This window comes from Mustela nigripes, chromosome 6, assembly GCF_022355385.1.
Source record: "Mustela nigripes isolate SB6536 chromosome 6, MUSNIG.SB6536, whole genome shotgun sequence".
Taxonomy (NCBI): domain Eukaryota; kingdom Metazoa; phylum Chordata; class Mammalia; order Carnivora; family Mustelidae; genus Mustela; species Mustela nigripes.
Genome location: NC_081562.1, coordinates 59773613 through 59788528, shown reverse-complemented (window position 1 = coordinate 59788528; position 14916 = coordinate 59773613).

Below are 14916 nucleotides of genomic sequence, written 5' to 3'. Positions count from 1 at the left end.
TAGGGATGTCAAGTATGAGTATTTGCCCATGACTTGCAAGCACATGTAGACAGCAAGTTTGACTTGGCAGGATTGAGAGAAGTCACAGAAACTAGGGCATTTAAGGGTAATACCCTAGGGAAAATAAATAAGAAGTTGTCAGCACCCAGCTAGACATTGTAAAACTGAAAGAAGGCATATAATCTTGTGAAATACCCCGTTGGGCTCCTGGGTGGCTCAGTCAGCTAAGCGTCTGCCTTCAGTTCAGGTTGTGATCTTAGGGTCCTGGGACTGAGCCCTGCATTGGGTTCTACACTCAGGGGGGAGTCTGCTTGTCTTTTTCCCTCTCTTTCTCTATCTCTGTCAAATAAGTAAATACAAATCTTAAAAAAAAAAAAAAAAGAAAGAAAGAAAAAATTCCTCCCTTAAGGGAACAAGAAGTGTGGAGTCAGTGTATCTCTGGATATGACCTGCCAGCATTCTGAATAGTGAAAATGTTTCTCTCCTGAAGCCAGACAGTAAAGGGTGGAGGAGGAGTTTTCTTCCTCAAAAGGCAAGGACTTCTGTCTTGGAGGCAAGACTTCAAGGAAAATAAAAATCAAAGACTGTTGACACCACCAAAAGAACACAATAATTTTCTCACAACTGACCCCCCAAAAACATATATCTATGACTTGACCTGATAAAAGATTTAAAATAATTGTTTTAAGAAAGTTTAGTGAGAGGTACCTGGGTAGATAAGTTGGGTAAGCATCCAACTCTTGATTTTGGCTCAGTTCATGATCTCATGGTCATGAGATCAAAACACTTCAGGCTCCATGCTCAGCAGAGAGTCTGCTTGAGATTCTCTCTTCTCTCTCTGCCCCTCATAGCTTTCTCTCTCCCTCTCTCTCTCCCTGCCTATCCCTCAAATAAATAAATAAATCTTTTTTAAAAAGGAGGGATGCCTGGGTGGCTCAGTTGGTTAAGTGGCTGCCTTCGGCTCAGGTCATGATCCCAGCGTCCTGGGATCAAGTGCCACATCGGGCTCCTTGCTCTGCAGAAAGCCTTCTTCTCCCTCTGCCTCTACCTGCCACTCTGCCTGCCTGTACTCTCTCTATCTCTCTGACAAATAAATAAATAAAATCTTTTAAAAAAAGAAAGTTCAGTGAAATTCAAGAGAACATAGGCAAAATCAGGAACTCAACAGTGAGATACAAAAGAACTCAACAAAATCAGGAAAACGGTATGTAAAAAAATAGAAAATTCAACAGATCTAGAAATTTTAAAAAAAATTCTGGAGCTGAAGTATACAATGAATGAATGAGAATACAATACAGCACATTGAGTGCAGACTCAATCAAGAGAAGAAAAAATATGTAAACTTGAAGACAGGTGATTTGAAATTATCTGGTCAGATGAGAAAAGAAAAAGGAATTAAAAAGACTGAAGAAGTCTGTAGGCATATCACCAAGAGAATTAATATACATATTGTAGAAGTCCCATAAGAAGGAGAAAGAGGAGCAGTTTACTTAAAGAAATTATAGCTAAAAACTCCCAAATCTTGGGAGAGATATGGGTATCCATTCATATGAAGCTTGAAAGTTCCCAAAGAGGACTTCAACAGGATATACTATAATCAAACTGTCAGTAAAATTAGGACAAAGAGAGAATTGTGAAAGCAGAAAGAGAAAAAAACACTCATTATATACAAGGGAACCTCTATAAATCTATGGCAAATTTCTAAGCAGAAATTTCACAAGCCATGAGAAGTGGACAACCAAGAATGTTTTACCTGCCAAAGCATCCTTCAGAAATGAAAGATACATACTTTCCCAGACAAACAAAAGCTAAAGGATTTCACTACCACTATAAATGCCTTACAGGAAAAAGAAAGGCTAAAAAGAGTTCTTCAAACTAAAATAAAAAAACAATCTGAGGGGTTTGAATTGGCGGGTGGGTGGGATGTTGGGGTACCAGGTGGTGGGTATTATAGAGGGCACAGATTGCATGGGGCACTGGGTGTGGTGAAAAAATAATGAATACTGTTATGCCAAAAATAAATAAAAAATAAATTTAAAAGAAGAATGCTAAGTAGCAAGATAAAAACAGAAGTATAAAACTCATTAATAAAGGCAAATTCAGAGTACTCTAATACTGTAAGGTTGGTTATAAACAACATTTAACTCTAATATAAAGGTTTAAAGACAAAAGAATTAAAAGTAACTATAGTTATGACATTTTATTAATGGGTCCACAATATAAAAAGATGTAAAGAGGGGCGCCTGGGTGGCTCAGTGGATTGGGCCGCTGCCTTCGGCTCAGGTCATGATCTCAGGGTCCTGGGATCGGGCCCCGCATCGGGCTCTTTGCTCAGCGGGAGCCTGCTGCTTCTCTCTCTCTCTCTCTGCCTGACTCTCCGCCTACTTGTGATCTCTCTCTCTCTGTCAAATAAATAAAAATAAATAAAATCTTAAAAAAAAAAAAAAAAAAAAAGATGTAAAGATGTAAAGTGTGACATCAAAAACAAAATATAGTGAATAGGGTTTTTATATGGAAGTTGTTATCAACTACAAATAGACTGCTATATTTTATGTAAGTATTGTGGTAACCAAAAAGAAAAACCTACAACAAATGCTCAAAAGATAAAGAGGAAAAAAAAATCAAAGCATTCACTCTAGAAAATCATAAAATCACAAAGGAAAACAGCAAGAGGAAGAAACAAACAAGACAAATACAAAATAGCCAGAAAATAGTGAAGAAGATGGCAACAGTTAGTCCTTATATATAAATACTTCAAATATAAATGGATTAAATTTTATAATTGCTAGACATAGAATAGACAAATGGATGTAAACAAGATCTAACTACAAGTTGCCTGCAAGACACTCACTTCAGCTTTCAAGACACACATAGATGAATGTGAAGGGTTTAGAAAGATATTTCATATAAACAGGTACCTAGAAAGAGCAAGGGTAGATATATTTTTATTCAGCTATGGACTATCATCCAGACAGAAAACCAATAATGCAACATTGGACTTCACTACACTTTAGACCAGATGGACTTCACAGACATATATAGAATATTTCAACCCACACCAGGAGAATACATCTTTTTCTCAAGTACACATAGAACATTTCCCAGGAGATAGATCATAGTCAAGATACAAACATGTTTTAACAAAACAAGGAGTAAAATCATACGAAGTATCTTTTCTGACCACAATAGTATGAAAGTAGAAACGAACAAAAGGAAAAAAAAATTGGAAAATTCACAAATATGTAAACACACACACACACACACACACACACACACACCCCTGAACAACCAAAAGGTCAAAAAGGAATAAAAAAAGAAATAAAAAAATATTTTAAGACCAATAAAAATGGAAACACCATATACCAACACTTGCAGGATGCAGCAAAAGGAGCTCTAACAGGGAAGTTTACAGCAACAAACACGTACATTAAGATAAAAGAAAGATCTCAAATAAATAACCTAACTTCATACCTCAAGGGACTATAAAAAGAACAAACTAAATTCAAAGTTAAGAGATGGAGGAAAATAACAAATATAAAAACAGAAATAAATGAAATGGAGACCAGATAAATAATAAAGAAAATCAAACTAAAAGCTCTCTCTCTCTCTATATATATATCTATATATATACCCACAGTTAATAACATACTCAATGGTGAGAAGCTGAAAGCTTTTCTTTTAAGATTAGGAACAAGGCAAGGAAGCCCAGTGCTGCTACTTTTTCTATTTGACATAATACTGAAACTCCTAGCCAGAGTAATTAGGCATGAAAAGAAACAAAAAGCATCCAAATTTAAAAAAAGAAAAAAAAAAAAGGAAAAATGTGTGTGTTTGCAAATGACATGATCTTACATACAGAAATCCTTGAAAACTCCACCAAAAATTATTTGAGCTAACAAATATGTTCAGTACCGCTGCAGGATATAAAATCAATATAGAAAAATCAGTAGTGTATGAGTGCACTAATATTAAACTGAAAAAGAAATTAAGAAAACAACCCCATTTGCATTAGCACCAAAAATAATAAGTATTAGGAATAAATTTAAGCAGGTATTATAAGCTCTTTATAATGAAAACTATAAAATACAGATGAAAGAAATTGAAGAAGACACAAATAAATGGAAAGATAGTCTGTGCTAATGGACTAGAAAAATTAATATTTTTAAAATGCCCACACTACCCAAAGAAATCAATAGGTTCAATATAATCCTTATCATATTGCCAATGGAATTTTCCACAGAAATAGAAAAAATAAAAATTACTAAAACTCATAGGGCACCACAAAAGTCCCTAAAGAGACAAAGCAATTTTGAGCATGAAAAAGCTGGAGGCACAACACTGCTTGATTTTAACTATTGTTTTTGTTTTTAACAAATTCTATCCCAAATCAGACTTTAACTTATGACCCCAAAATCAAGAGTTGCATGCTCTACCAACGGAGTCATCCAGGTGCCCCCAACACTGACTGATTTCAAAATATACTACGAAGCTATAGTAGTCAAAACAGTATGCATAAAAACTGGCATAAAAGCAGACAGAACAAATATCCCATAAATAATCAACAAATTTACAACCAAATGATTTTTGACAAAGGTGCCAGGAATACGCAATGGAGAAGGAGTAGTCTCTTCAATAAATGGTACTGGAAAAAAAAATGGATATCCATATAAATAACAAAAAAGAACCCTTATCTCACACCATACATAAAAATAAATTCAAAACGGATTGGACTCAAATGTAAGACCTGAAACTGTAAACATATTAGAAGAAAACATAAGAAAATATCTTCTTGACATTAGCCTGGGTGATGATTTTTTAACAATAATCCCAGAAACACAGTCATTAAAAAAAAAAAAAAAGATAAGTGCGATTACAAAATCTATAAAGCTATTGCATAGGAAAGGAAACAGAGTGAAGGGACAGTCTATGGAAGAAAATACTTGCAAACCATATACAGGTATACCTCATTTCTATTGTCCTTCACTTACGGTGCTTTACAGATTCTGTGTTTTACTTTTTATTTATTTTTTTACACAAATTGAAGGTTTGTGGCAACTCTGGGTTAAGCAAGTCTGTCAATGCCATTTTTCCAACAGCATTTGCCCATTTCATGTTCCTGTGTCACATTTTGGTAATTCTCATAATATTTCAAACTTTTTCATTATTATAATTGTTATGGTGATCTATGATCAGTGATTACAACTCACTGAAAGCTCAGACATTGGCAGCATTTTTTAGCAATAAGATACTTTATACTTAAGGTATGTACATTTTTTAGACATGATGTTTTACACACTTAATATACTACAATATAGTGTAAATGTAACTTGTATATGCACTAGAAAACCAAAAAATGTATTTGACTCACTTTATTGTGATGGTCTGGAACCCAACCCACAAGATCTCTGAGGTATGCCTATATCCAATAAACAAAATATATACGGAACTCAAACAACTCAATAGCAAGAAAGCAAATAACCTGATTTCAAAAACCGGCAAAGCCCTTGAGCAGCCATTTCTCAAAAGAAGGCATGAGAATGGCCTACAGGTATATGAAAAAGTGTTATATTTCACTAATCATCAGAGAAATGCAAATCAAATACAGTGATCTACCAATTCTACCTGTTAGAATGGAAACACTCAAAAAAGAAGAGATAACACAGGTTAGTCATGATATGAAGAAAGGGAAAGCCTGCTCTTTGTAACAACATAGATGAACCTGAAGGACACTGTGCTAAGTGAAATACATTGGACACAGAAAGACAAATATGATATGATCTCATTTATATGCAGAATCTAAAAAAAGCAAACCTCATAGAAACAAAGAATAGAATGATGGTACCAGGGGCTAGGGATGGGGGGATGAGGAGATGTTAGTCAAAGGGTATGAACTTTCAGTTATAAGATGAATAAGTTCTGTGAGACCTACTGTACGGCCTGGTAACTATATCTTATAATAATATTTTGTACAGTTGAAATTTCTTAGAGTAGATATTAAGTGTCCTTCCCTCATATACACCCACACATATACACACACAACACAGTAAATATACAGGGTATTAGATATGTAACTAGATTGTGCTAATCGTTTTACAATGTATAATATATCAAAACATCACATTAAATACCTTAAATGCATACAATTTTTATTTGTTAATCATACCTCAGTAAAGCTGAAAAAATAAAAATAACATTAAATATTCCAGAACAATGTTAATTTGTCACCCAACTTCATTCAGGTTCCCCTTGAAATCCTCAGAACAGAATCCAATAGACATAGACACCTAGTATCTTGAATTTAAAATAGGCTATAGATACAGAGTCTCCTTTATCAAACATAAGTAGGATACAGAGAATTTAGCAAAGGCCAATGATATGAGAATATAAAATGTGAAAGGTATAAAGATAAGCCTCTCACAGGTGACAGCTGGATATATAATTAATACGTATTTCTGTTGGGCACCTGGGTGGCTCAGTTGGTTAAAGCATCTGCCTTCAACTCAGGTCATGATCCCAGGTCCTGGAATTGAGCCCCACATCTGGGTCCCTGCTCAGTGGGGAGTCTGCCTATCCCTCTTTTTCTGCCGCCTCCCCTGGTTGTGCTCTTTCTCTCCCTCTCTCTCAAATAAACAAGTCTTTAAATATATATATATATATATACACACACACACACACACACACATATATTTATATATATTTCTATTAAATGCATGTGCATGCATTGTTGCAAGCATTTATGTGCATTAACTCAATCTTCATCACCACAATTTGATATAGGTTATTATAACCCATGTGGTATAGATGAGGAAAGTGAGGCATATGGAACATTAACCCCACCCCTAGAAAAAACAGGATGTAGAATTAGAATCCAGGTAGTCTAGTTACATGGGTCATGTCTTTTTTTTTTTTTAAGATTTTTTTTTTTTTTTTGAGAAAGCAAAAGAGCCAGAGACAGAGAGAGAGCACAAGCAAGGGGAGCAGCAGATGGAGAGGGAGAAGCACAAGATCTCTAAGCAGGGAGCCCAACATGGGGCTTGATCCCAGGACTCTGGGATCAGGACCTGAGCTGAAGGCAGATGCTTTAACCAACTTAGCCATCTAGGTGCCCTACAGGTCTGTCTTTAACCTTCACTTCCTAGCTAAATTTCAAGCCCTTCTACAAGGATTATATCATCTTCCCTGTTCTTTCCCTGGAAAGACTATTCACCTTCTGTTATTAACCAGCATCTTCTTTAAAGGAGGTAATTTGAGGATATCCAAAGGCTCCAAATTTCTAGATGAGGGGGAAAAAGGGTATTGTTCCTGGTGGAATGGTCTCTCTAAGCTTTATATGACATTTTGAAAAAGTTAACTGTTTTAAATCACCCTAGTCATTTTACTTTATATTTTTTAGGGAAGAAAACCACATTTAATCTTTTCTTCAGAGAAAAAAATTATCCTGTATTACTGATACAGAAATAATTCCTATAATATCAATAGTTCCTGAAGTACTTTAAGCCAAGTGGTTTCATGGTTGGGAAAATCTCCCCTCCCCCAAATCTATAAACTTTCAGAAACAAGGCAGGAATTGTAATGTTTTCTTATTAGACTCCATAAAGGTTACTTTAGTAAGTAACTTTTAAGTTACAGACACATATTACTGTTGAGGGAAAAGTAATTTGTTGTAATCATTTTTAATTATAGTTATTTTTAATTATCTTTGCTGTATGTGTAAACATTAAAAATACAAACAGTGCTGCTATAGCACAGATGGTTGGTGCTTGTTACCCAGGCTGTCAAGCATCATTTGAACACCACTGCCTCCTTTTCTCTAATTGTAAGGAAAAGCAATAAAGTTGCTTCTTGGAAACAATTTTTATGTTTGAGAAAACTGGCTGTTAGTAAGGGTGGGAAAACCAATTTATGGAAAATTTCGTCAGCGTTTTTCTCTCTCCCAGCAACACTTTTAAACTGCTCTTCACTTGAGACCCCCTTCACTCTTAATGGTTCTGATTTACCCAGTAGTCAACCTCCACATGTCCATGCTTGGTTTTGCTTTGATTCAGGCAACTAATCAAGAACCTGGAAAGGTTTCCAAAAAAAAAAAAGTCTCTGTTCAAAATTTGAATAGGTGCACTGAAGGGGCAGTATGAAGTATGCAGATGGCACCAATGTTCCAAATACCTGGTTTTATTCATGTTCACACACAAAAAATTAAGTAACATTCCAAGATTTTAACACTAAATAGCTCTGATGTCAACACATGATTCAAAAAAACAGCGTAAATTTTTTCAGTTATTAACACGAGAACTGTTGTATCCGCCACCTGGTGGCCAGCACTAAAGAGGGCCAAACTCTAGTTTGAATACTCCTCAACAAAAGATGAATTTCCTCTGTGAGCACAGAGCCAAAGTCAAAGGCTACATCATAATCCAAATGTTAAACCTGTCAGATCAATGCAAAGAAAAAAACTGCTCTTGGCTTAGCTCGACACTGGTCAATACATTATATTCCCATTTATTTTTTTAACTATTGTTCAATATTCAATGTTGCCTATGTAGGCATGCTGGACTGCATCCAGGGCAAAATTAAAAAAAAAAAAAAGAAAGAAAGAAAGAAAGAAAAACTTAATAATCAGCTTTGCACAGAAAATAATATTCTCTACAAACATGGAATTGTAACCAAAGATCAATTTAGTTTCCTAAAAAAGGGAATTCCACCCATAAAGATAAAAATTAGCATAAAATATTAAAAAGAATATCATCTAATGGCAGACTATATCAGCTTTGATGATAATGAATGGGATAATAGTTGTCTACACTGAACCACCAGCTTTAGTGCCAATCATTCTGATGATCTGGGAAGGCAAAAAAACATTGAAGAAAAATAATTATAATGTTTATTTTCTAACTTTCTGTATTTCTGTATGTTTTAGGTCATTTAAGTACTAATCTACAGAAAGATGCACGAAACACAAGATATTAATATTTATATACTCTCTTCTCATATATAGATACATGAGATATGTTAATGATACAGAAAGACATTCACCCAGAAGTTGAGAAAGAAAACTCTAAATTTGAAAAAAAAAAAGTTACATTATTTTAGTCCAAAAATGACTGTTAGTGATGAGTATTGAGATAATTAAAAATCAAATTTTAATTTATCACTGAAGGTGCCAGATGGACAGCCCCAGAGTGCATGTCTGTTTTTATCACAGAAGCAAGTTACAAAGACTACTCTGCCATTTCATGCCAATTTTATATTTAATGATGAAATTGCCCTTATTAAAACCATAATACTTTGCTAAGTATATAGATGAATTATAGAGCACTCTCCTCTTAACTTTGAGAATGTGACAAATAGGACAGTCAAGATTAAACCCCACTTACTCTGAATATACTCCATAATGAATAAGATAGAACTTAACAATTTTGCATCCATTATTTAAGTTAGTGTCTATTACATGAATTAGAATTTTGAAGTCTGTACCATAAAAGCTTATTTTAATCATATGGAGAAGTAGTTTAATTATATGCCCAGTGTCTAGCCTTGTAAAGATAATGAGTACAGCAATATATTCTTTAGAAAACAAATAAAAGACCTGATAAAAAGTCTATATAGGCATCTGAGTACAGTCTTTTATAAAATAACATACAATGTATACTTAAAAAATTTCCAAATGATCAGATACATAACAGTGATTGTGTCCACTATATATAAAAATATAATGAATATAATAAATTCAGATAACACTTCTTTTCTTAATTGTTTACTCATTTACATTGTTCCCCTGGACTCTCACTCACTAGTTTGGCATTTACACATCTGTTTCTCCCTGCTGTCCCTGAAGTCCATTGAAATATTATTTTCTGATTTATTGTCCTCAGCCAGTACGGATTCACACTTAACCCCAATCATTTCCCTGATCTTGGAAAACCTGAATTTTAGGCAAGAAATGATTCCTCCATTTTCCTTATGGCAGCAAACTTCTCATTACACAATTATCCATAACCCATCCCTGACCCGTCTTCCAGGCAAGAAGTTGCCTTCCAGGCAAGAAGTTGCCTTCCGGCTTAAACATCAAATGTCAGCCCTACAGTTAAGTCAAGACATTGGCCCCATGCTACTTAAGTGGACTTCTACACAACCTCACCTCACTTGTAACCATTTGCATAGTTGACGAACGGGCTTTCACAATTCAACCTTAACTCCTAAAAGCAACTCAAGTCCAGAAGTAGGCAGTCCAGGACTCATGCAGTGGAGTGGCTCAATAATTGTGTTTGTCTTCTCCTCCAATGTTAGATGCAAGCCTTCATTTCTATTCTTGTGGTCTTGAGGCTGTCAACTGACTGCTAATCTTCCATATGTCATGGCTACATTCCAGGCATAAAGAAGAAAAAAGGAATATGAGGATCAGTACCTGTATCATTAAAGTGAAAACTTTCCTAGAAATCCTCACCCTGTCTCTCATTGAAATATAACATACATCTTATCCCTACTGCAAGGAAGTCTGGGAAGCAAATATTTTTAGCTGTTATATTGGCTCTCTTAACATAATTATGATCCTATTGGCAAGGGGACAAGAACAATGCATTAGTTGTAGACAACCAGTTTCTGCCATGTCTAGGAAAGAACGATGGGCTTGTTTCACAATCTACGAGAAAGGTCATACAAGTCGGGTGAGTATTTATAGGTTAAAAATAAGTTCCTCTTTTCCTACCTGTCTCTCATAACTTTAAAATTACAAAGACAGTTATTCAATTATTCTTCTTAAGAGAAAACTCAGTGTTGGGCAATTTTATTCACTTTTTTTTTAAAGATTTTATTTTATTTTATTTTAGCAGAGAGAGACACAGTACGAGAGGAGACACAGGCAGGGGTAGTGGGAGAGGGAGAAGTAGGCTCCCCATTGACCAGGGGGCCCAATGTGGGATTTGATCCCGACCTAAAGGCAGACACTTAACAACCGAGCCACCCAGGTGCCCCAATTCTATTCACTTTGAATACAAGCAGTTGGTCAGCTTGCTTCCAGTATGAATGCTTGGAAGATTAGGAAGCTCTGTTCTGATACATTTTCCATTTTCCAATTCTTTTAATACTCCCCTGTCCTAGCTGGCTCCTTTCCTGGTTCAGAAGTTAAAGAGTAGAAATGGCATAAATTTATTAGTCTAAAAATTAGTTACAAACTTGTGAATATGACTGTTTATAGTACAGGGAATACTAGTTAGATATGCTAATCCTGAGAAAACAGTTTGTTTCTGTATAGGAGTCCCTTTATTTGATGACTGCCAGAAAGCTTGCAGCCAAATTTGGAATCTACTCTGATCAAGTTTATAGAACTTTATATATATATATATATATGTAGTTAAGTATACTTCCAGTCTAGAAGCAGTATATTTATATATATATAAATATAAATTTATATAAATATAAATTTATTTTTATATATATATAAATATACTACTTCTTGACTCCATTTTTCTTAGGTACATATAATTGAAGCTCTCTTACCATGTTATATACATCTTCATAATCTAAGTTTTTTTCCAAAAAGGGAGAATGAAAATAAATTATAATTAAGAATAAAAACATTCTTGTATAGTGAAGCATTATATTATATATAAGTCAAGCAAACATTTTCTACATTTGGTGCATTGTGCTATGAAACCTGAGGGCATACAAGATAATTGGAACATGTTACTATTCATAGGAATCATACATATAGATAGATCGATCTATCTATCGTCTACCTACCTCCCTCCCTCCATCCTCATCCTTCCTTGTGCAAAACAGTGAAGTTCAGTTTGCAAATATGGAACTATTAGTGAAATGTAAGTGTAAATTAAGAATAAACATCTGCTAGGAGGTATCAAATGGGAAATCAGTAAGAGAGGATTCAGAAAAGATGAATATGAGGTGACACTGAGGAAAAAGTGAGACCTGGTTGAAAGAAATGGGGAGCCCTGAAGACAGACAGCATTGCATAATGAAAGGCACAGACATGGAAGTGAGCACATCATATGGAGACCTATATGACGTAGATGTGCTAAGAATCCACAAAGACACATTAGACTGATAACAGGAGGACTTAAAAGGAGATAAGTGGAGTGCCTTCTGGTTGATTCAGCAAGAAACCAGAAACCACATCGTTCTGGAACTGGAAAGAGATATGATGAAACAGTGTTTCAGGAAGATTAATTTTGTAAGCACTATGAAGGATAGATTGGCATGAAACTGAATCTAAGGAGAACAGCTAGGAGTCTGTCGAAATAATCCATGTGTGAAGTCATGAGGGCCAGGACAAAAATGGTAATTGCTGAAATGGAAATAAGTAAAAAAAAAAAAAAAAAGTAGAGCCCTTCTATGAAGCATCAGCAGTCTCCAATTTTAAAGGGAATCCAGCTGAGAACTGGAGGTGAAACGGAGTGTGTGGCAGCACTGACCACGCTTATAATGGTACATATATCATTATCCACTTCTACAGATAGAGGGGTTTACAAATAATGAAGCCTGTATCTACAATTCCTACCAATTCTAAAATAATCCCCCAGTTACTATAATTTGTGCTCTGATGACTTCATGAAAATGGTTATTTCTTGATTCTAATTACACTGATAGTTTCTGAAATAAATCACTAGTTCTAGCAACTCTGAAATTTCTCTTGCATTTGGTCTCTTCTTTACAAAGTGCTTTTGCTTGTACCACAGTCTGATGATAAGCCTAAAAAGTCCAAAGGGTTATGCCACACTGCTCAAAGGTCATAGTAACAGATCTTTTAAATGGAACTGGCTACTCACATTTGAAATTTTGAACAGTCATTAGGAAAATGACTGACTGGTTACTAAAATCCATGCTTTCACCTCTTCCTGGAAACTGAACTTGACTGCATCTTCTTTCAGGGTGATTATGTGACTGAATTCTTGCCAAAGATTGTCAGTAGAATTGGCGTTCATCACTTCCAGGGTTTATCTGTGTAACCACCCACATCTACCCTTCCATTCTGTGAATTTCAGAATTTGTTCTATGAATTTCAATTCCAGGGTACCTTGTAAACCACATGCAGCAGTAGTAGACCTTACAGCTGAGCTGTTTGTTGGGTAATATATAGTATGGGAGGTCTTAGAATAAGATCTAGAGAGCTATTTGCAAGATCTCAAAATCATATAAAAATAATAAAGCAAGTAGCAGAAGCAGATCTAAGGAAAGATGCAGCCATAAACCAAACAGTTCATCAAATTAAGCATGTTTAAATGGTAGATGATGGATTAGTAATGAAGGATAAAGGAACAAATTGAAATATCTGTAGGTCCCAATACCTAGTGCTCCAAAAGAGAACCTATTAGTTATTATTTGATATGTTATCCCCTTCTTTTTTATTGTTTGTAAATTTTTTGATCTATGGCACATATAAATTCTGAATTACAATTTGAGAAATGTTTACAATGCAAACATACCCTTCTCATGCACTTGTCATTTCAGAGCTAATTATTCTTCTGACTTTTAGCACAATGAATAAGTAAATAAAAGCATATAGAGTACATTATGTCTGCTTCTTTTGTTCTCTATATATTGAAATACATATAATACACATAATATCAATATGAAGGTCAACACTACTGAAGTAAGTTTTTTTTCATTTTTGTACAGTACTCTATTCCATGAATGTATCATAATTCATTTATTCATTCTAATATTGATGGATATTTGGGTTATTTCCAGTTTGGGACTATTATAAATAATGTTGCTAAGAAAACTGCTATGCATGCATTTTGGTACACATTTGCATGTATCACTGTTGAGCAGAAGAGGGGTTGCAGAGTCCAAATATATTCCTATGTTCACCTTTAGAAGATACTGACAGGGGGCGCCTGGGTGGCTCAGTGGATTAAAGCCTCTGCCGTTGGCTCAGGTCATGATCCCAGGGACATGGGATGGAGCCCTGCATTGGGGGTCTCTGCTCAGCTGGGAGCCTGCTTCCCTCTCCATCTATGCTTGCCTCTGCCTACTTGTGATCTCTGTCTGTCAAATAAATAAATAAAATCTTAGGCAGTATAGACATTTTAACAATGTTTATTCTTCTGATCCAAGAGCATGGAATGGTCTTCCATCTTTTTGTGTCTTCTTCAATTTCTCTCATGAGTGTTCTGTAGTTCCTCGAGTACAGATCCTTTACCTCTTTGGTTAGGTTTATCCCCAGGTATCTATGGTTCTTGGTACTATAGTAAATGGAATCACTTCTCTAATTTCCCTTTCTGCATTTTCATTGTTAGTATATAAGAAAGCCACTGATTTCTGTACATTGACTTTGTATTCGGCCACGTTACTGAATTGCTGTATGAGTTCTAGTAGTTTGGGGTGGAGTCTTTTGGGTTTTCCATATAAAGAATCATGTCATCTGCGAAGAGAGAGAGTTTGACTTCTTCATTGCCAATTTGGATACCTTTTATTTCTCTTTGTTGTCTGATTGCTGTTGCTAGGACTTCTAATACTATGTTGAATAAGAGTGGTGAGAGTTGTCATGTTCCTGATCTCAATGGGAAGGCTGCAAGCTTTTTTCCATTGAGGATGATATTTGCTTTAGGTCTTTCATAGATAGATTTTATGAAGTTCAGGAATGTTCCCTCTATTCCTATACTTTGAAGTGTTTTAATCAGGAACAGACACTGGATTATGTCAAATGCTTTTTCTGCATCAATTGAGAGGACCATGTGATTCTTCTCTCTTCTCTTATTGATTTGTTCTATCACATTTATTATTTGTGAATTTTGAACCATCCTTGTAACCCAGGGATGAATTCCACCTGGTCATGGTGGATGATCTTTTTAATGTACTGTCGGATCCTGTTTGCTAGGATCTTGTTGAGAATATTAGCGTCCATATTCATCAGTGATATTGGTCTGAAATTCTCCTTTTTGGTAGGGTCTTTGCCTGGTT